Genomic DNA, 22,967 nt, shown 5'->3' with positions numbered 1-22,967 from the left:
AGCTGACTATCTCTGATTTCTGGCAATTTCTAATCTGCTAATTGGTTTTGTCCTCGTTAGGGTCTACAAAAGCAGCCTGTGTAGTGAGCTACACAAAGACAGCAGCTGTTCCCATAACGTTATTATGCACAGTTACACTTCCTGGATAGATAGCCTAGATTTATGCCTCTGGTCCAATCTGTCATCTTATTTCAAAATTACTTTTTAATTTGTGATATGAGTAAATCATGAATGATGAGTCAAGCAGGGAACTTCATAACATTTACTTTAGAGATGAAATATTCTATTCTATAATTTAGATGGTTGTATGTGTGCGTGAATGGATTTCTAAAAGCTAGTTTCTTTCTTGCACCTGTTCAAATAGATGTAGGGTCATTATCTCAGGTGATATGTCTCAGAGAGCAAAAGTGTAAAAGAGGCACTATAATAGTAATGAAACACTCCAGAAGCTAATCTGGTGCACAGCAGCTAATTCACACTTTATGGTGGGTTTCCCTTATCAGGAGAAGCACATTTCTCAATTTCTTTTTCACTACTAGCTTTATCCTATTAAGCCCAGAAGAAGGAATGAGTCTTCAGACATGGCTTAGTGAGGACGGGTGTGATTAGTACTTACTCCCTGATGGCTGTTTGAAGTTAGATGTTCTGTCCGTGTCCTGTTTTCCAAGTGAAGGAAAGCTTAAAAAGAAAAAAAAAAGAGAGAAAGAGAATATGAGTGAAAAGGGTGAAAAAGGTAAGAGGCCACCAAAGAGATGAGCCAGGATAGGAAGAATGAATAGAAATAAGAAGAAAGGAATAAAGAGGGATGTAAAAATAAATCTGTCTTTAGCCTTGGCTCTCTCTGGCTCAGATGTGGTTTAAAGAAATTCCCTGGTCTATCGCTTTATATCTACTGGAAGCTGTATCAGCTTCACCTTTCCTCGCATGACCAGCACCACACTACCAGTTCCCAATAATGATCTTAGGGGCAACAGTCAGAGCTTCTTATTCCACAAGGCATGGGGAAATCAGAGAAAACCACCAAAGCTACATTCTCAAGAGGGGAAATCATGGAACTGGATATTTTTGGAGGACTGAAATGCTTCCAGTTAAACTATCAATATTTTTCTTAGGAAGAATATTCTTTAAGTGGGGGTCAGTACAAAATTTTACAGAATGTAAATAATTATAAGTTCCCCAAACAGAAAAACAAAAAAAAAATTGTACACAACATAATCTCTTCTCACAGGAAAATTTATGCGCATGCTTTATCTTCTCAGTCTATTTGGGAGATGAACTTGGTTAGTTTTATGTAAACATCTTTTCTGTATGTTTTTTCCTTTTAATCTGCACTTTTTCATCCAGTATCCACATTCTCTTTCTCTGCATAGGCAGTAAATGGAGGTTGTTACCATCATTGTATTCAACAATGCTACTAAAATGGCATCCACCTTTCATTGTGCTTAGGACTCTGAGCTGGAAGGGCTCCCAAGAGCATCTAAGTGGGATAACACTTTTCTGAAGAGGACAATCAATTTAAAATATACTTCCCTTATTATAGGCTACTCCATTGAAATTCTTACTGAGTTTCTACCCACTAGTTTTTCAACATGTGACTTTATCAACATATACACTTCTAATGTGAAAATTGCTGATGTAAGACTGGCAACTCATCTAAAACTTTGAATGTTAGAAAATTGTTTGGGGGCACTGAAAGGTTAAGTTAAGACTTTCACATGATAACAAACCCAATCTATATCAGAGACAGCACTTTAACTCAGGTCTTCCTGGTTCCAAGACAATCCTTTATCTACAATATTCTACTATTACAGAAAGTGATTTAGCCATTGGCCATATCTCTTGAAAGAATGGTATATAACTGTTGTTGACTGCCTAGTCAACCTTTATATACCATTCTTTCAGTTGGTGAGCAAAGGCCAGGTTTCAGATCTACTCAAATCAAACAGATTTGAGAAGAAAGGAGAGGTTTTGGTCACACAGAGATTGAGATCTTTCCTTCCAAAATCTCACTTTAACACTCTACATATCTATGAAAGTTGAACTTGAATTCAGGTCATGCTGACTCCAAGACTATCTTTCTTCTGACCATTCTATAATGTCTCCTGCCTAACTAATATTATACTATTTAGATCAGCAAAGGATATCAGCATCAGCATGAAAGGAGAGTGAATGAGCCCCAGTGTTTCTAGAAATATGTAGAAATTGACACTTTGCAAATCAATCAAAAAGCATTGAATTGTCAATTTCTACATATTTTTAGAATGCCTACATGTCAGGCACTGTGCTAGGTGCTGGGATAAAATAATTACACAAACACTCCCTACTTGAAAGACGGTTACATTATACTGGCAAAAACAGCAAATATATTCATGAGCAATGGATAATACATATAAAGGCTTGTGGAATAAAAAATATGTGAGATAAGTACAAAGCTATAGAAATGAATGAAATACAAGTTAGTTTGGGAGGAAGGGCACTCACAGTTGGAGGCTCAAGAAAGGCTGTTTCTGGCATGTAGGCTGTTTTTTGCTGAAGGTAGGGATAATATGAGGTGAAGCTGAGGGGGGAGTGCTTTCAAGGTACATGGGATGGACCCACAAAGGAATGGAGGTGGGAGATATTGTGACATTTAAAAAAAATAGAAGATCATTTTAATTGCATTGTAGAGTATGGGAAGGTGAATATCCTTCACTGGTCTGCAAAGATAGCTTGGGATCAGACTGAATAGCCTTAAAAGATAAAAGAGATGACTGAGGCTAATAGATTGCTACTGATTAGAATGGAATTCTTTGGTTGGTAAGAAATTGTGACCTGAAGTGGACTTGTATTTAGAACTGCAATGGACTTTAGGGGTTATGGAGTCTAAAGTCTCTTATTTACAGATGAGGAAACTCAGGCTGAGAGAGGCTAAATAATTTGCCAACAATAACATGGCTAAGAGTGCAGCTAAATGGCTTAGTGGATAGAGAGACAGGACTGAAAATGGGAGTCCTGGGTTCAAATTTGACCTCAAACAGGTCACAGCTATGTGATCCTGGGCAAGTAACTTAAGTCACATTCCCTAGCCCTCACTACTCTTCTGCCTTAGAACCATTATACAGTCTTCATTCTAAGACAGAAGGTAAGGATTTAAACAAATAAACAAAAATAATAGCTAATAAGTATCTGAAGTAGATCCCTAGTCTTGCTGATTCTAATTTCATATCCCAATTCACTAGACTATATTGTCTCAAAGAGACATTTGAAATGGAGGTTAAATTCAGTGAATGAGAGAACAGAACAATTTTTGAACTGAGAGGTTTTTGACTGAGTGTCTCTCAAGTCAGGGAAAGGATCTAGCTTTATTAAGCACCTACTATGTACCTCACACTGTGATAAGTACTTTGTAGATATTTCACTTAATCCTCACAACAACCTTGTTAGGTAGGTACTATTAATATCTACCTTTTACAACTAAGAAAAAAAGTCAGACTTAGGTTATTTGACTTGCTTGGGGTTACCATTAGTAAGTATCCAAGGCTGGATTAGAACTCAGATCATCCTGATCCCAGACCCAGGGCTCTTTTCCTACCATACCACTGCAGGACCTCACCTTGTAACTCCTAGATTATTGAAATATTTTGCTTGTGAGTCTACCTACTTCAAGTATCTCCCACTTCAATTCAGGCTCCATCCAACTGTTAAAGTGATTTCTCTAAAACATCAGTTCAACCAAATCATTCCCCTATCCAATTAACTCCAATGGCTCTCAGTTGTCTCTAGGAGCAAACTCAAAATGCTCTCTTAACATTCAAAGTCCTTCAGAACCTACCCCCCTCCTCCCTTTCTAGTCTTCATACAATGTATTCCTTGAAACTGTTCTAGTTGTTTCCCAAACAAGACATCTCTGCTCTCCCTCCTTTATTCTGACTCTTGATATCCTTGTCTTCCTTTAAACCTCAATTAAAAATCCTTCCTTCTAAAGGAAGCCTTTCCCAAACCCTCTTAATTCCATTACTTTCCTTCTGTTTATTTTGTCCTATTTATCTTGGATATAAATTAGATTGCAAGCTTCTTGAGGGCAAGCATTGTCTTTTTCCTTTTCTTTATTCCTAGTACTTAGGACAGTGCCTAGCACTGGTACTTAATAAATGCTTATTGATTGGTGGGTTGATTTCCATTGTGTCATTTCTAGTAATAGTGGGTAGAGAGACTGGACAATGACTAGGGTTTAATGATGACCCAGAACCTAGAGAGCTATCTCTGACCTCCAGCTTTAGAAGAGCCATGCCCGAGATCAGGTTGAGAGTCAGGACTGATTAGGCTGAATTTCTCTTCTTGAATCTCCATCACACTGGCAGTGAAGTGCCTGTTTTGACTTCTTTCTCTCTCAGAAGTCAGATGTCAGTTTCACAGCCTTCCTATCCTTTAAAGTTCGTGTATACATTCTGTTTAAACTAAGATAATTGCTAGTCTAAAAATCTGATTGTTCACACCTGCTTTGGTTTATTGCTTCATTACCTGTGGATGAGATTTAAGAAGTGGCTGGTATGTTCTGTATGTATATGTCTGTGTATGCATGTGTTAATATACATATATGAGAGAAAGAAAAAGGCAGAGAAAGAGAGGGGGAGAGAGAGAGAGAGTTTGAAAGACAACAAAGATTTTGTGAGTCTGAATTATCTGAATCTCCTCATATCCAACATCTCCTCATTGCTTCTCCTTGAAGCATCAGGAATTAATGAATTATACAAGAGAATCTCATTGATTGTTATTTTTGTGTAAGCTTCTCAAAGTAGGGTAAAGAAAAAAATAGATGGCATTCAAACAAACAAGCAAATATCACTTACTTATTTGGTAGGGCTGGGTTACAACTCTTGTAGAGCCAAGCATAGTAAAAAAAAAAACAAAAAAAAATGAGGGTATGGAGGGGAAGATGAATTGAACAGGGAAAAGACTGGAAGCAGAATGACCAATTATTTGATTTTCACCATCACCCAAGAGAAAACTCATAAGGGCCTGATATTGGCTAGAGGCTGTGAGTACATTGACCCTGTAAGGGTTTTCCTGGCAAAGATCATGGAGTGGTTTGTCATTTCCTTCTCTGGTGGATTAAGGATAACAGAAGTGAAATGACTTGCTTAGGGTCACACAGCTAGTGAGTATATAAGGCCAAATTTGATTGATTCCAAGTTGAGTTCTCTGTTCACTGAGGCACCTAGCTGCCTCTAGAGGTATTTTTAGTGATGATAAATTGGCAATTGACTCAAAAAGAGAAGTGGGGACTGAGGAAGGAAAGAATCAAGGATGATACCATGTTACAAATATAACTGAGGAGAAACGGGGTGATGTTCTCAACAGAAATTAGGATATTTGGAGGTATAAAGGGTTTGTGGTGAAACATAATGAATTGTTTGAGACATGTCAAGTTAGAGATGCCTATGGGACATGCATATGGTGCAGCTGTCTAAAAAACAGTTGACAATGTAGGACTGGGAATCATGAAAGGCTCTTCAGAAACAAAGCAATAATTTCTAAGAGTATCAGGAGATCTGTCTGACAACCTCTACATTTTGTATATTTTAATAAAACAGTAGAAGAGGCTGCCATGGCAGAGTAGATTGAGTTGTTGTTCAGTCATTTTTCAGTTATATCTGACTTTCCATGATGCTATTTGGGTTTTTCTTGGGGAAGACACTGGAGTGATTTGCCATTTTCTTCTCCAACTTGATTTACTGATAAAGAAACTGGGACAAACATGGTTGAGTGGTTTAGCCAAGATCACATACCAGAAAGTTTCTGAGGACAGATTTGGATTTAAGTCTTTCTGACTAGGTCTGTAGTTGATATGCTCTATATGAACTACCTCCTAGATAAGAGAGCTGTCCTCAAAACCAGCAATACCTGAATTCAGGTCTACCTCAGACACATAATAAGTAGTATAGTCCTGAAAACACCATTTAACTTTTCAATATACAGTGAATTAAGACATTAGCTTTCAAATAAGATTCTGACTTCCATTGGGAGGTGGAATATCCTTACTCTGGAGCTAGTAAATGAAAGAAATCACAAAATGTCTGTCCTTATTCTCTGACTCAGGAGTTCTTAAAATAGAGTCCATAGATCTCCAAGGGATCCATGAATGGATTTCAGAATGTTTGTGACCACTGGGGTGGATGACATCCTTGTTTTCATTTTCTCTTATCGAAATATAACATTTCCTTTCATTAGGAATTTAGGCAAAAATATTCTAAAGTTGGTTCCACACCCATCATCAGACTGCCGATTAGGTCCAACTTACAATTGCTCGATCAAATGAATAATTTCTTTTTAAATAAAAGAACAGATAGCGGAACTGAATTGCCTCCCTCCCCCACATCTTTGGTCTCCTGAACAAAGTGTTTGTATAACATCACATAATCTTTGATTTTCATTGGTAGGAATTGATAGGTGTTAAATTAGTTCTTGAAGAGCTCTTATATTGTTCCCTGAGGGCAGACAGAAAGAAAATTACAAGGAAAAATAGATAAAAAATAAATGATGGCTATAAAATTTAACAAAATGTGATTTCTACATGAGATTAATATTTACCTAAATGCACAGACTTCATACAGCAAACCTAATTTGCAGTATATTTGCCTTCAATAAGATTTTTTAGAAAAAAGCTTAAGGACTCTGGCAGTTTTAATGTAAAAATTTAATTACAATAGGAATTCTATTATAGTAACCTTTTCATATATTAATGTATATTTTCTTTCTCTAAAGGGATGCAAGGTGTCGTTGGTATATTCAGCCCATATTTGGAATGATAGATCAGTCCTCTGCGTTCAGCAGAGCTATGACAAAGAATTCAGGAAGAAAATGCCCAGCAGTGATCAGAAGAAAAGGATCATGTGGGAATAAGGTACAGAAATTTCTTGATTACTTAACAGATTTTTTTATTAAAGTAATCATTAACTTTTACTATCATTTTATAAGGAAGATCATTCATATTTCTATAGCTTTTTAAGGTTGATCAAGTGATTTCCTCACAACAACCTCAAGAGGGACAGAGTTCAAGTATAATTTTCCATTATTTTACACCTGAAGCAATCAGGGCTTTGAGAGATGAAATGATTTTCTAAGACACAGAGGTGGAGGTCAAATCCCTATTAGAAGTCCATAGATCTAGAGTTAAAAAGGACCTGAGATGAGGTCCTAGGAAAAAAGGACCTAGAGGAGAAGTCATCCAGCCCAGTTCTCTTATTTTACAGATGAGAAACTTGGGGCAAGAGGGTTAGTAACTTGTTCAAATTCCCACAGTTAGGATCTAGCAAAACCAGTAGCTCAACTAGAGTCTGTGCATAGCAATAACTTTAGCTGATTCAAAATCAGAGGCATATGGAGATATTTTATCCTGCTATAAAAAAGGAGGAAATGGAATCTCAGGGGACTGAAAAGTCCAGGGCATTTCGGTGGGTCACATCCATATGTAGGTTCAGAAACCCATTTTCTTCATACCTTCTCCAAGGCTATGTATTATAAGACAACATGACTTTTGCATTACAAAGGTAATTAAGATATTAAATAAAAATAGGATTCTAGTATTGGCAGGGAACTCCTGCAATGAAAGGATTTTTAAAATTCAGCAGGCAGCTAGATTAGCATAATCATTTTTCTATCCCATTTTTCTATAAACTCCTACCAATACTATTTATTCTCTTCTTCCTTCTCTTCTTCCTTTCCCTCCAGTCTCTGCCATGATGCATCTAAAGTTCTCTTGTTATCATCCTTTCCCTCTAGTCACCTCTATTTAGCTCAGTCTTGATAGACTAAGAGGTCTTGCTAAAAAGTGAGCCCTATTCACTGTTTGCTAGCTATAGCTAGGGACACAGACACACACACACACACAAATTCACAGCACACCAAATTGTGCAATGTGAAATGAAAATAACAATTCTGCCCATGCTGGCAATTAAGTCATGCATACCCAGTCATATAGCTCCTAATCACAATGCCAGTGGTATCATCTTCAATAATAGTCCAAGTTTCAATAGCAGGGGAAGATGGCTCTTTGATTTGCTCATACTGGAACAATGGGGGTGTGGGTTTTAGGGTGGAGAGAGGTAGAGAGGACAGAGATCTGCCAGCTTTTTCCTTTTGATGGTAATCCGTTGTCTACCTGCATCAGGTCATTTGGCAAAGAAAAACCATGGGCTTGGCAGGTGCACCTGAATCTGAAGACCTTTTCTCTTCGCCAGTGGCAGTCATCAAATAAATTAGGCCATTATAGGTTGGCAGAAAAGAGTTGCCAGCAGGGGGAGCAGGCTATTAGAAGTTGGCAAAGATGAAGGAATTGGCTGGGTAGGATCATGCAAGTAACCCTACTGATTCTTAAGAAAATGGATTCAAAATCTAAAAATTCCCCCCAAATGAAACACCAGATGAGTCTAACGATAACCCTTTAAAAGAAATGATTTTTTCACAAGAGAAAAATCACTTAAATTCACAGCAGGTCCAGGCTTTCATAATACCTAACATTAATACAGAGTTTTAAGGTCTGTAAAGGGCTTTACCAGTATTATTTCATTTTATCTTCACAACAATGCTGGGAATTAGGTCATATTATTATTTGCATTTGATATGAGAGGAATCTAGTTCTTCAAGGTTAAGTGACTTCTCCAGGATCTCATAGATGGTAAGGGTCTAAGGTTGAATTTTAACTGAAGTTTTTCTGTCTTCAGATATAGAGCTTGATTTTCTGTGCTTCCTTTACATTCTGATTGATTTCAGATATCCAACAGTCAATATATGGGAGGGTGAAAAGATCATAGATTTAGAACTAAAAGGAACTCCAGAGGTTTTGATTTTAGCATGAAAGAAATTATATTAAATATTGTTCCTATTTCACCCATTCTCTTTTACAAATACTCGAGATTTTCCTTAATTATATTTATTTTATAAACTTTTATTCTATTTTATTCACTAAAAATTCAATAATAAACATTAAATCAAACCCTCACATACATTATAAAACAAGAAAGAATTGTAAATGAAACTATGACTCTCTATTATGTAGAAGTTGTTTTTCTTAAGTACATAATGAATTAATGTAATTTTCAAAGTTGTCCCTGTCAGTGATTTCTTTTTGCTTCATTCTTTGGGACTTCCTTCTCTTCTCATTTTGGAGAGGGGGGATTCCTTTTCTTAGGTTCCTTCAACCTCCTATTCTCATTAGACAAAAAAGAAGAAAAGAAAGAAAGGAGAGAGGGGGAAAATAATGAAAAACAATATCCTTGTTAACAAATATATTTAATCAAGTAACAAACATTCCTTATGAAGTAATATTCCATTACACTCAAATATTGTAATGTAATTCGTTCAGCGTTTCTTCAACTGATGAGCAAACTCTTAGTTTTCATTTTTTGTAATTGATATTTTGTTGAGTATAAGCTTTTTATTTTTAATTTTTGGTGAATTAGTTCTAATAATAGTAATCAGTGGGTCAAAAGATATAAACACGGTTTAGTGACTGAATATAATAAATATATAAAACATAAATGAAAGACTACCTCCAAAAGAAGGTACTAGAATTGTTTGTTTTGGAGGAGGGTGTCTAAGAAAGGTCGTCGTGTAGAAGGTGAGATTTTAGCTGAGTACTGATGGAAGCTAGGGAAGCTAAGAGCCACAGGTGAAGGGCAATTCGGTGAATATCCTGTGTGAGAATAGAAGGTAATTTAGTGTACCTGGATTACTGAGTATGTAGAGGGAAATTCAGTTTAAAATGACTGGAAAGTAAGAAGGGGTCAGATTGCTGAAAGGCTTTAAAGGCTAAACAAAACATTTTATATTTGAATCTGAAGGTAAAAGAGAACCACATGAGTTTAGAGGGAGAGGGGAAGAGAGACAGAGAGAGACGGAGAGAACATATTTCCCTATACTTAAAGAAATCAATTTGACAGCTTCATGGAGGATGAATTCATGTGAAGAAACATTTGAGGCAAAATGATGAATTAGGAAGCTATTGTGTCTGTTCAGGTGAAAGATGATGGAAGAACTGAACTAGGGAGGTAGTTTTGAGGGTGTGAGAAAAATAAGGTCATAACAAATATTATTATTTTACCACCTTGGAAAATTCCTTTGCCAATAAAGCTAAATGAAGTCTGGCTGATGTGTTGTTAATGTGAAGCACACCAGTGGGGGCTCTTGAGCAATAATGTTAAAAATCTCAGCCCCTCGAGTTTACTTTTAGAACTTTAAGGAATATAGGAGTCAGTCACTCTGTTAAGGTTTCAAGTGGTGTTTGTGTGAGTGCCAGCTGGGGAGCTGGCGGAAGCCCACAGAGGAAGTGCTAAACTTGGGGAAATCTAGAGTATGGATTAGTGCATTCCAAATTAAAATAAAGACAATAACCATTCAAAGACAGTACACCCACAGCCACCCCACTATGGCAAAGGATTTGGATCAATAAATATTTATTGAGCACCTGCTTTGTACCAAGCACTGTACTAAGGTCAGGACTAGAAGGGGTAGGAGAAGACTTCTATCAAATAGTAAATCTTTAGTTGGCACTTATAGGAAGCCACATGGAGGCATGTTATTGAAACAGAGAGGGAGAACACTTTAGTCACTACTTAATGATATCAAGACAAAAAGACCAGTAATGAGCAATTTTTTTTAGTAGTCACTGCTGTGTGTTAATGTTTCCAAGGCAGGCAACTCTTCCTGTTCTTACACTCTTCCTCTGAAAAACTCTTAGGTTAAATTTGCATCAAATACTTAACACAGTCAAAATAACAACTATGGTGCTAACAATATAGACTGCTGCCAGGAAGCTTTCACCCTCTCTTTCCTCAACCCCAGGGCTACACTAGTACAAATTGTTACTGATATCATTATCCAGAAAGAAAAAAAGGGACTTTTTAGAAACAGAACATATTAATTTTCCCAGATTATTATATATAATCATTTATTATTGCTATTCGTCTTGTTTATTTTCCATTTTAGTTCTTGTATGTGTGAGGTTGTTGTGAAAGGAGGTTTTAAAATTCTATAATAAGTTTTTATAGTAGTCATAAAAGAAACTATTAGATTGTTTTACTGAGTATTTATTGAATCTGGGCAACTAATGGTACAGTACATAAGAGTGCCAAGTCTGGAGTCAGAAAGGCTCATCTTCCTGAGTTCAAATCTATACTCAGACACTAGTTCCATGACCCTGGGCAAGTCACTAAACCCTATGTGCCTCAGTTTCCTCATCTGTAAAATTATCTGGAGGAGGAAATGGCACATCACTCCAGTATCTTTACCAAATAAATCTCAAATAGGGTAAAAGAGAGTCAGATATAACTGAAACAGCTAACTACAAAAATAAACTAGATCCATCTGAATAAACATAAGGACGTGAAGACAAATATTTTGGGGGGGATGCATGCATGTGTTTATGAGTGTTTGTACCCCAAAGTATCAGTTTATTCTTTCGAATCTTTGCATAATGGTGCTAGTGACAAAATTGGATGTGATAAGAATTCACACAGATAAGGAAGCGATTTTAGAGGGCTCGCCAAACAGTGAACTGCCTTAAAAACGAATGAAATCTAATCAGACTTGATTCAAATGATGTAATGCTTCCTATTTTGTGTTAAGCTTGTGGAGTCTGACTTGATAGAGGGGCTGTATCTTCTAAAATTAGTTAAGCATGAAATTCACTCTTTTTTCTGACATGCCTCAGGTCTCCTCATTTCTTTAATTCCAAATCTAATGATCAGAGAGCTTTCACAGAGAGTTATAACCATTTCTTAAGTGGCACCAAAATATAATCTGACCTCAGCCAGAATTCTAACATTTAGACTGAAGAAAAATTATGCCCCACTCTTCAGAATGGGCCAATTGCTGCATCATGCTTGTCATCCACAATTAACTGCGTGGCTTTGGCTAAGTCTCCTTAAATCTCTGATCAGGAAATTGAGGAGACTCACACACCCAAGATCCCATAAAGAAAAACTCTTAACATTCTATGCCTGTGATTGATTTTTTTAAAAAAAGGTTTTGCTTGACCACAAAACAAAAAAAGACACAGAGCCATCAATTTCCTGGGCATAAGAAGGAAAACAAATGAACAAATCAGCAAAAAAATAAGTCAAAGACTTCAATCTGTTTCACAAGCTTCAAAGAATCTTTCAAATGGAGTATACAAGAAAATGGTGAAATTTGTACTTTAGGCAACACTAATGGGACTTCTTATGCAAAATGTAAAGATAGAACTTTGATAAATACAGAATACAATGAAATCATCACAAAAAGGCAAAAACATTCTCATTGGAAAACATCATCATTTTCTCTCAGCCCTACCTGCACTCTTGTTCTGACATTGCTCTGAGAAGGGGAGCAGCAAGTACTTTGCTATTCTGCTTAGCTCCAGCTCCCATGCATAATTTACCTAAAGTTCGCATCTCATTCTCACCATCTTTCATCTTCTCATGACCCATATGTTCTTCTTACATTCACTATCAAGAGAGGCTAGTTCAGAGACTCAAGTTGCAGCTGCAGTAACAAGTAAAATAACTAAACAGATTTTAAATCCAGCAACTGTCTTAAATGGTCTCTCTGGTGCCCTATGAATATGGAACACTTAGACTTAGGATTTGCCAATGAGCCAAGATTGAAATAATAATCATACACCAGTTTACAGGAGCAAGTAGGCTTCAAGAGCCTATGTATATCCACCCTCTACTTGCTCTTTTACCTGAATGCATTACTAGTTTATTCTGTATAAACTATGTCTGATCTAAGCTTCAGATCTCTCTTTTTTTTTCTTGATGAATCATTTTATTTAATTTATTTTTTTTAAATTTGCAAATTAATCATTTATTTTTTAAATATATTTTATTTGATCATTTCCAAGCATTATCAGATCTCTTTTTTAGTCAACTCATCTTTGAACTTTGATCAAGAATCCCAGTATCTCTTAGCAATTATATGGTCGGGTAACGTTGTATGGACGCTCCAAGAGAGGGACCTTCTTCAGTTGGCATGGAAGATTCCTTCTAGCTAGCCTCTATGATCAAGTCATGTTGACTTTCTTAAAAATATTGTCCCAAAAATCTTAGGACAAGTTAAATAGCACTAAAACTTTGGGGATATCCTAAAGCTGGGTTCACCTCCATTTTAGTTGTCTTACAAGGAAAAGTACAGAGCCAGCTGTACTGTTTCTGCTCCCTCTTAGGGTGAACCATAGAAAGGAACAAGTTACTCAACTCTACTTTGAAGGACAGAATTGACTAAATTTAAATATTAGCTGTTGGTCTCAAAAATCTGTTATTTCCTCAGTTCAGGGGAATTCCCCATTCTGAATTCTAACATCCACATATTCCTAAAGAAAATTTGTTCTGACCTTTACCCAAACTAACTTTTCTTCTCATAAAGCAGTATGTGTGTGTACCGAAACATAAGTAGAATATATATATTTACATACATATATATGGAGAGAGTGAAGGCGAGAGGGGGGATATGGAAATACATTCACAATCAAGAGAGGTTAGCTCAAAGACTCAAGTTGTAGCTACAGTAACAATTAAAATAACAAAACAGACTTTAAATCCAGCAACCATCTTAAATGGTCTCCCTGGTGCCATATGAATATGGCACACTTATATATATATATATATATATATCCACACATATTATATATATATATATATTCCACATATAGTCCCTACATACATACATACATGTATATGTACATATGTTTCTCTTGTCACCTCTACTCATTCTACATCTCCTATTAGATCTCAAAAAAATCTTAAAGCCAGGTTCCATGTATTAGCTTATTTTTACCAACTTCTAATAAATTATAGTTGACATTTATGTGACATTTTAAGGTTTATAAAACATTTAGATTACATTATCTTATTTCTTCCTCAAAACAACCTGGGGAAGGTACTGTTTCCCTCATTTTATGGGTGAAAGAATTGAGGCTTAGACAGGCTAAGTGATTTGTCCATGATCACAGGAATGAGAAATGAGCATCAAAAATGGAATGTGAATCAGAGAAGGCTGAGCCTAGGGAAGTGAAGATTTATGAGAGGTATAATGTCTTGTCTTTGAGTATTTGAAGACCTATCACATGGAAGCAGGGAAGGGAACAAATATTTATTAATTGGCTGTTATGAGCCTGGCAATGTGTTAAGCATTTTATAAATATTATCTTACTTGATCCCTACTGTAAAATTTAAATTAATATCCAATAACTCCAAGTATTATATTTTATAAAGTTTATTAATCACTTGAAGTAGAAGAAATAAAAAGAAATAAAGTAAAATCTGAGTAAAAAACACCTGAGTAAAATTCTCCTGCCTCTCACCTCACCCCACCTCCACAGCAGCGGTTCTGGGAGATGAAAGCTAGGGCAGAGCTACACAAAACCTATCTTCCCTAGGTTAGTACATTAAGTAGATAGGTAACTGGGATGCTGGGAAAGAGAGTCCCTGGGAAGCAAAATTCTAATTATACAACACTATATCATTATCTCCATTTTATAGTTGAGGAAACTGAACAAATAGGCATTAAATGACTTGTCCAGGGTCTCAAAACAAGTAAGTGCCTGAGGCCAAATTTGAAATGAAATCTTTTCTTACTCCAGTCCTAGCTAGACAAAAGTTGACAAGGACTTAAGTTTTCTTTTCTTTGATTCCAGAGAGCAGAACCTGAGAATGATAGTTGGAAGCATAAAAAGGGGAAAATCCTGATTTCAAGGAAAATTTCCTAATATTTGAAAGTATCCACAAGTGAAAGGGTCTGACCAATAGGCTGGGAGGTTCCTCCTCTTTGGAAGTCATCAAACTGGGGGTGAATGATTCCTTGGACATTTTTAGGTAAAGATTGTTTTTTTAGGGCATGGTTTAGTCTCAATTCCAACAGAGATCCCTTCTAATTTTCAAGTTCAGTAATTCTTTGATTTAAAACAAATACTCTTTCATAGTAGATAGAGTGCTAGGTCTGGAGTCTGTGACTCCAGAAGTTCAAATCTGAGCTCATATACTTAATAGCTGTGTGACCCTGGATAAGTTACTTCAACCTGTTTGCCTCAATCTTCTCATCTGTAAAATCAATTGTAGAAGAAAATGGCAAACCACTCTAGTATCTTTGCCAAGAAAACCTTGGATTGGGGTTCAAGAAGTCACACATGTCTGAAACAACTAAACAAAACTCTACATTATTTTGGCTCTTAAAGATCATGTGATCTCAGATTGATAGTTATAATTGACCTTAGAGTTTACCCATTCCAATACCCCCATTTTATAGAATAAAAACTGAGGCCCAGAGAGCTGAAATGATTTTTTTCAAGCTTACATGTATCATAAAAGAAAGCTAAAATTTTATTTCAGGTCCTTTATAACCAAATCAAGAGTTCATTCCCTTGTAATGCATTGAAAACCTTTAATAAATATTGTTTAACTGACTAATATCTAAATATTCTAATAAACTGTCACTACACTATTAACCTAATTATGCTTTTCTGTGACTTTAATTCCAGTCTAATTCTTCTCTCATTCATGTTTATTAATAAATCAAACAGGGGTTTTCTGCATTATATACTAGAAATTAAGTTTAAATATAATTCATTTGGGTGTTGCAATCAGTTAAAGAATTTACACTTTCAGCTGTATTCGCCAAAAGGATCAACACTGTAACTTTTTTTAACCCTTACCTCCTGTCTTAGAATTGATACTAAACATTGGTTCCACAGCAGAAGAACAGTAAATGCTAGTCAATTGGGGTTAAGTGATTTGCCCAGGATCACAGAACTAGGCAATATCGAAGATGAGATCTGAATTCAGGAACTTCTCCCTCCAGACTTGGCTTTCTATAAACTGAACCATCTAGCTTCCCCAACAGCTTATTGAACTCTTGTAGTAAAACAAAGATTTCAAATATGTGGAAACATGTTGTATATCAACACTGATATATGCCAATGAAACCAAAGCACTAGTTGATAAATCAACTAATTAAGGCTTTCTTAGCAATACATTTCTCTGATGTCAGATGTACATATAGAATCAGAGAGCTGTCAGGGGTCTTTTGCTGACCACCTCTAATTGTTTGAATGTCATTCCTTAGATTATGCTAATATTTACTCATTGGTAGCCTAGCTGTTTCCCTAATGAATATATGCCAAATTAGTTTAATTTGTAAGTTCCATAACTTAAAAAAAAATTAAAACACCTATTATGGTCCATTCCCAAATCTTTCATCTTTCAATCCCCATTCCCTTCATTCATTAATCATCCTTGTTGCTGTCTTCATCACAGTAGCCAAGTGCCTCTGGACAAGCTCCAAGTAATTAATGTCCCTCTTAAAACATGATGCCCTTCCCAGCTGTGTGACCCTGGGCAAGTCACTTGACCCCCATTGCCTAGCCCTTACCACTCTTCTGCCTTGGAGCCAATACATAGAATTGACTCAGGTAAGGGTTTAAAAAAAAAACATGATGCCTACAACTGAGAATAAAATTGTAGACTTGTAGAGTGTAACCAGGCCATTAATTTCAGTATTCTGAACACTATTTTTCTATGAGTACAATTTTAAGATTATATTAGCTTTTTTGGCAATGATGTCATACCACTAACCCACATGGAGGCTTTCAGATGTTTTTTTTAGAGAAAATGCTCAATAAATCAAGTCTTTTCTACCCACACTTTAATACTTTTTTATTAGTCTAAGAGTGGGACTATCTAGATAGCTATATTCAATATAGTCTGGGCTAGCTTTAGCACAATTTGTTTGGATTTCAACTGCCATCTTGTTTGTCAGCTATATAATAGTACTAATTATTGAAATGGTCATCTTAAACACCTAGGAACTTTCCCTAGATGGGCATACATATATATTTGTATATAAATGTATAGAAAGAGATAGAGAGACAAAAAGAGAGAGTGCTGGACTTGGAATAAAGCAGATTTAGGTTCAAAGCCAATCATAGACACTTACCTAGCCATATAACCTTGGGCAAACTTAACTTCTGTTTGTCTGCCTCTATTTCCTCATCTGTAAAGTGGGAATAATAATACCATTTACCCCTTAGGGTAGTTGTAAGGATCAAATGGAATAATATTTGGAAAGCACTTAATGTAGTGCCTAAAACCTAGCATGGGGTAGCAATCACTAATATTATTATTATGCCTTACAGCATATTGGTGCTTCTTGATTAAGAGAATGTATGTAATGATATTAAATACAGAGGCATTTATGTACTATATAAACAAATGTGTGTAAATGTAGGATAAAAATCATTCTTACATATTAAATAATGTGTTAATATGATCATATTTAATATAATAATGTCTTTCACAGGATCCCTCATATATACCAGGAGTTCTAGTTTCTTAACGATCTTTGCCAAGATGGTAGCCCATATGCCCATTCGGCCATTCTTCTACAGAGAACCATGACTTTCTATCCATCATTGCTTCATCAGTTCTGCCCACAAGAGGTCCTCCAGAAAGCTTCATTGGGCACACTTGAATAATTCGATAATGGGCTCATTTTGGCAGCAGAATACTGGTAATTGGGAAGCTTTTGGTCGCTCTGAAGTGGGAAGACTGGAAAGGAGAAAGGCTTTGCCTTCTCAAGTCTCTCCTGGCCTCAAGAGAAAAGCCTCTATGTCAACTGATGTTAAAAGACTAAATAGCACAGAATACCCAGCAAACAGGAAGTTACATTTAATGTGCATCTAAGCTAAAGAATGATTCACCTCTGACTTAGATAATTGCTTCAGGGTCATGATTTCAGAAGCTGGCAAGCCCTGGGGATATACTTGTGCCAGGAACTGAAGAATTCCCAGACCTGGGATTGTTTGTATAATTATTGCTTGGCAGGAATTAAATTCAAAAGAGATTCTGTTGCAGAATCACCATCTTCTTACCCTTGTTCTGTCCAGGTGAAAAGCAACTCTGCTCTTCTCAAAATATTCTCCTTAGTCTGTATTTTTTGCCTTGGTCTCATTCTCCTCAATTTCATAATATTAATTTCCACATTTTTCTTCTGCTTTTAAAAAAACTTTTACCTTTCATCTTAAAATCAATACTGTGTATTAGTTGCAAGATAGAAGCATGGTAAGGACTAAGGGTGACTTGCCCAAAGTCACACAAATAGGAAGTGGTCTGAGGCCAGGTTCAAACCCAGGACTTCCCCTTTCTAGGTCTGGCATTCAAGGCTTGGAGCCAGGTAGGTAGCTACCCTCCCTCCCACTGCACCCCGCCCCCCATTATCTTCTAACCTAGTAGGCTGCAAATTCCTTAAGGGCTGGGATTCTGTTGTTTCCATCCCCTCTGTATTCCCAGTGCTTAGCTTAGTGATCTTCACAGAAGGTACCTAAGTATTGGTAGAAGCGAAAGATGCACTGAATGTATTCATAATCACTCAGCTGACTGGGAAGAACAGACAGTTCTCACTCTGGCTTAAGCTGCTTTTCCTAGAGCTGGACAAATCCTTTCACCCCATCTGCTCATTGAAATCAAGTGATTTCCAATAACCTATACACTCAAACAGAAACTCCTTTGTTCAGTATTTAAAGCCTTCAAAACCATCCTTTTACTTACACTAAATTGTCCAAAATGATCAGTGCTTCCTATAGAAAATGCATTTCATGAATTCCCTGCCTTTGTACCAGCTCTCCACCATGGCAGAAATGCATGTCCTTCCATTTTCCCTTTCTGAAAATCCTGGTTTCCTTCCCGATTTACCAGTCCTCCTTTCTTCAGGAGGCCTTTCCTTGTCCTTCTGGGTTGCAAATTCATCCCCAGAGGGCATTTTATATTTTTTGTCTATATACATATGTATATGCATATACATGACTGCATTTTTCTGTGCTCAAAAATCATACGTTAATCTGACTGTATTTGTATAAAAATGCTTTATTATTATGCTTATGTAGTTACTGGGTTATCTGTTTATTCTAAATGGAGGTTTTTAACGTTCAGTCTAGCGTGTTTTTTTTTTCTGGGTTATACATGTATTATCATGTAAAACATTTCCATATTGTTAATTTTTGTTAAGTGAATAATCATATAAAACCAAAATCCAAACCAAACAAAAACCCAAATAAGCAAGTAAAAATGTATATGCTTTCATCTGCATTCCAAGTAAAACAGTCCCGTTCAATAGCGGATAGCATTCTTTGACATGTCACTCAGAATTGTCTCCGATCATTGTATTGATAGGAATAGCTGTCTATCACTGTTGATCTTTCCACAATATTTTTCTTACAGTGTACCATATTCTCTTGGTTTTGCTTATTTCTCTCTGCATCAGTTCATGCAGGTCTTTCCACTTCTTTCTGAAATCAGGATTATCTCTTATTATATCTTCTGGCAAAACTTTGTCAGTGATATAAGGAAACGTTTTTAATTTATTTGGGCATATTTTATATCCTGCTACTTTGCCAAAATTTTTGATAGTTTCAACTAATTTTTATTTGAATTTTTAAGGTTTTCAATATATGTGGATGTATATATATGATATTGTCTGTGAAAAGATAGTTTTATTACCTCTTTGCTTATTCTGATTCCTTCACTTTCTATTTCCTCTCTTGTTGCTATTGCTAACATTTCTAATGTAATATTAAATCATATTGATGATAATGGGCATCTTTGTTTCACTCCTGATCTTATAGGGAAGGCTTTTAATGTCCTCATTACAGATTTATAGAAGCTTTCTCCATGGTTATTGCAAGGAACTAGAAATTGAAGGGATGCCCATCAATTGGGGAATGGCTAACCAAGTTATGATTATGATTATGATGGAATACTATTGTGCCATAAGAAATGACGAGCAGGTCAATTTTGGGGGAAAGAACTTGGAAAGAAATTTTGGGGGAAAGAAATTGGAAGGAGTTAACTGAGTATTTTGATATAACAAGTAATTTTAAAATATCATATATGAAGTCTCTATGCTACATGAAGATGCACACAGAATAATTGATGAGTACTAGCTACAACAGCATGAAGACCTGGGTTCAAATTCTGTCTGTGAGACATATTTTCTGTGTACATTGAGCAAGTAACCCAGTCTCTCAGTACTCTAGGAAACTTGTTTTCTCCTAAACTTAAACTCCTACAGAACACAGCAAACATAGCAGGGCAACAAAACTCTAGAAAAGTAATTCCCTTCCATATGAGTTGCTTGAAAAAAAGAATGTAATTATCCCACAAGTCATCTACATGGATTCTTGAAGGAAGAGAAAGATTTCAACAGGGAGACAGGTGGATAGACTATTTTTCAGGAAGGGAGTCCCATTTGAATACTCTGACACAAGAGAAAACAGAATGAAATCAGGAATTAGTAGTCCAGTTTGGCTAATGTATAGTATGCACAAAGGGAACCAGAGGGATATAAGACTGAAAGTGTATACTAGAGGAGAATTGTGGAGGTCTTTCCATTTATTTCATATTTTATTTTTATAGACAACAGAAGCACCTTACTGTCTATAAGCCAGAGAATAACAATGTTCAGTCATTTTTCAGTCAGAAATTTTCTTGGCAAAGATATGAGAGTGGTTTGTCATTTCCCACTTCAGCTCATTTTATGGATGAGGAAACCGAGACAAACAGGTTTAAATGACTTGCCCAGGGTCACACAGCTAATGTCTGAGGCCAGATATGAACTCAGAAAGTTGAGTCTTCCTGACTTCAGGACAAGCACTCTATGTACGGCACCACCTACCTGTCAGAGAATAACATATTCAAAACTTTTGAGAAACTGATTTTAACACTTATGTGATGGGTTTCAGAGAAACTAGAAAGAAGACCAGATGGGGAATTATTGCCTAAAAGGGGAGGAATTGCAAATTCAGCGAAAGTGGCAACAGCATAAATGAAAAAGAAGGTTGGATAGAAGAAAGAGCTCAGAAAATCACAAATGTGGAGCTGGAAGGGACCTACCTGAGAGGCCAGAGCCTAGTCCCTTCATTTTACACCTGAGAAAACTGACGCCCAGGCAGATTCAATGACTTGCCCAGAATAACATAACTTGTAAGTATCTGAGGCAAGATGGCACTCAAGATTACCAGACTCCAAGCTTAATGCCTGTTTTAGTATGCCTTACTGTGTCCTTCCCTTTAAGATGGAATTTCTTAACTTGGGGTTTTGGAGATTTCAGAGGGCTTGGGGGAAACATAATTTTATTTTCAGTAACTTCTGGTTGCTTTGTAATTCTACAAGAGAAAAAGATAGAGAATCGCCCTAACCCCATATTCCACTGGACCTAATAGTCATGTTAGATGTAAGTCTAGGGTGACTGTTAGGTCTTCTTGAGTGAAATTGATTGAAGATACAGATGAGAGCTGCACAAAATGGGTGGATATGGAGAGGTTAAACTCTGCATTATTCAAAGTACCTATATCATTGACATAGTTTTAAATCAATGAAGAATCAAGAAGGCTTGACAGCTGAATTGTTATGGAGCTAAGGGAGAGAGAACAATCAAAGATGACTGACAGAAGTAGAGAATTTGGGAGGAAAGGGGCCAGTTTTTTCTGGGAAGATGATGAGTTCAATTTTAGATGTGTTCATTCAGATGTATTGGCAGGACATCCAGATGGAGATATCCAGCAGGCATTTGGAAATATGGGACTTTATCTCAAATAAAATTAGTCAAAAATTTGAAGGATCATTATATTTTTGAGCAAGTAATACAATTAATTAAATTCAATTAAACTCAACATCAATTAAGCACCCACTAAATGCAAGGCAACATGCCATGTCCTGGAAAACAGTTCAGTCTCTTTGTTTTCAGCCCAAGCCACAAATAAATAAATAAAAATTCTTGTGCAGTTTTTCCTTATCAAATCTTTGATAATTGAATGACTGTATTGTGACAAATGATTATTATGAAAATTGTGAAGATAAACTGATCAAATGACATCTTGTGATTTTCAAATAACCAACACCCTTCATTTTAGAAATTAGTTAACTGAGACCAAACGTAAAATAAATGATTTGTCAAAGGTCACATAGGTAATGTCAGAAACTAGATTTGAATCTAGATCTTTCAATTCCAGAGATAGTAATTCTACCACTTCAGGAAGATAACAAATTCTTATATGTGCTAAAAGTCTTTATGAATGTTTTTATTTCCCCATTATCTTATCCAGGCACTAACATTGAGCATTACCTTATTTAAATCATTTCATTTCAGCTCCTAAAAGAAAGGTCTTTCCTGGGACAAATTGTTTGGGAAGAACATAAATGTTAAGCTTACACAGATTTAAAAGTTTTATATGCAATAACTACCAAGTTGGTTGGGTTTCTGTTCCAGATATAATGGCTGTTGCACAAAAATGGAATTCTCTCCCTGCTGACTTCAGCCTCCTACCTTCCTTTAAGCCTTAGGGAAATCTTACCTTCTAAACAAGCCTTTTCTCTTCCCCTTCAAAGCTACTGATTATCTCTTAGATTATCTCCAATTTAGCCTGTATGTTTGTACCTAGTTTTATATATATATATATATATATATATATATATATATATGTCATCACCCCAATGTGAAACTGTGAGCTCCTTGCCAACAGACTCTTTTGCCATTTTCTGTATCCTTAGCAATTAGCACATTGCCTGATGATGCATGTAGTCACTTAATAGATGCTACACTGCTTGACTAGCACAAGCACACGTGTTTTTATGAGTAGTGAAAGAATGATGGCATTTCTTGGGGGAAACTGAGAAAAAGTAGCACTAGGGTCACAGTGAAAACTGGATAAAAGCAAAAAAAAAAAGAGGAAATTATGTGTGTGTGTGTGGGGGGGGGGGTTATTTTTGGGTTGCCAAAAGTAAACTGTTAAAGGTTAAATTTTCAAGTGAGTGGCATTCCTCAAAATAGGCCAATTAAAAACTCCCCTCAAGCAGAGATTAAACAAACAAACATGCAGACTTCCTCAAAGACTACTGCTTTCAAAGTAATTAAAAGGGGTTTTGATTGCTTCATCATGAGCACAATTAATCAAGGTTACATCT

General features: G+C 36.2%; 1 protein-coding gene across 10 annotated transcripts in view; it reads right to left on the bottom strand.

Annotated features, from left to right (window-relative positions):
* SYT1 (synaptotagmin 1) overlaps positions 1 to 22,967 on the bottom strand; it is a 734,125-nt gene that overhangs the window by 621,667 nt on the left and 89,491 nt on the right. For 7 of the 10 annotated variants that reach the window (XM_056798523.1, XM_007503097.3, XM_056798520.1 and 4 more), the window contains one exon: positions 617 to 678. The exons of the other annotated variants lie outside the window; for them this stretch is intronic. The gene's annotated coding sequence lies outside the window, so the exon portion shown is untranslated. The remainder of the gene's footprint in view (positions 1 to 616; positions 679 to 22,967) is intronic. 10 annotated transcript variants of the gene reach the window in all.

The sequence above is a fragment of the Monodelphis domestica genome, chromosome 5, assembly GCF_027887165.1.
Source record: "Monodelphis domestica isolate mMonDom1 chromosome 5, mMonDom1.pri, whole genome shotgun sequence".
Lineage (NCBI taxonomy): Eukaryota > Metazoa > Chordata > Mammalia > Didelphimorphia > Didelphidae > Monodelphis > Monodelphis domestica.
Note: the sequence above shows the minus strand (reverse complement) of the source record. Positions and strands in the feature narration are given on the sequence as shown.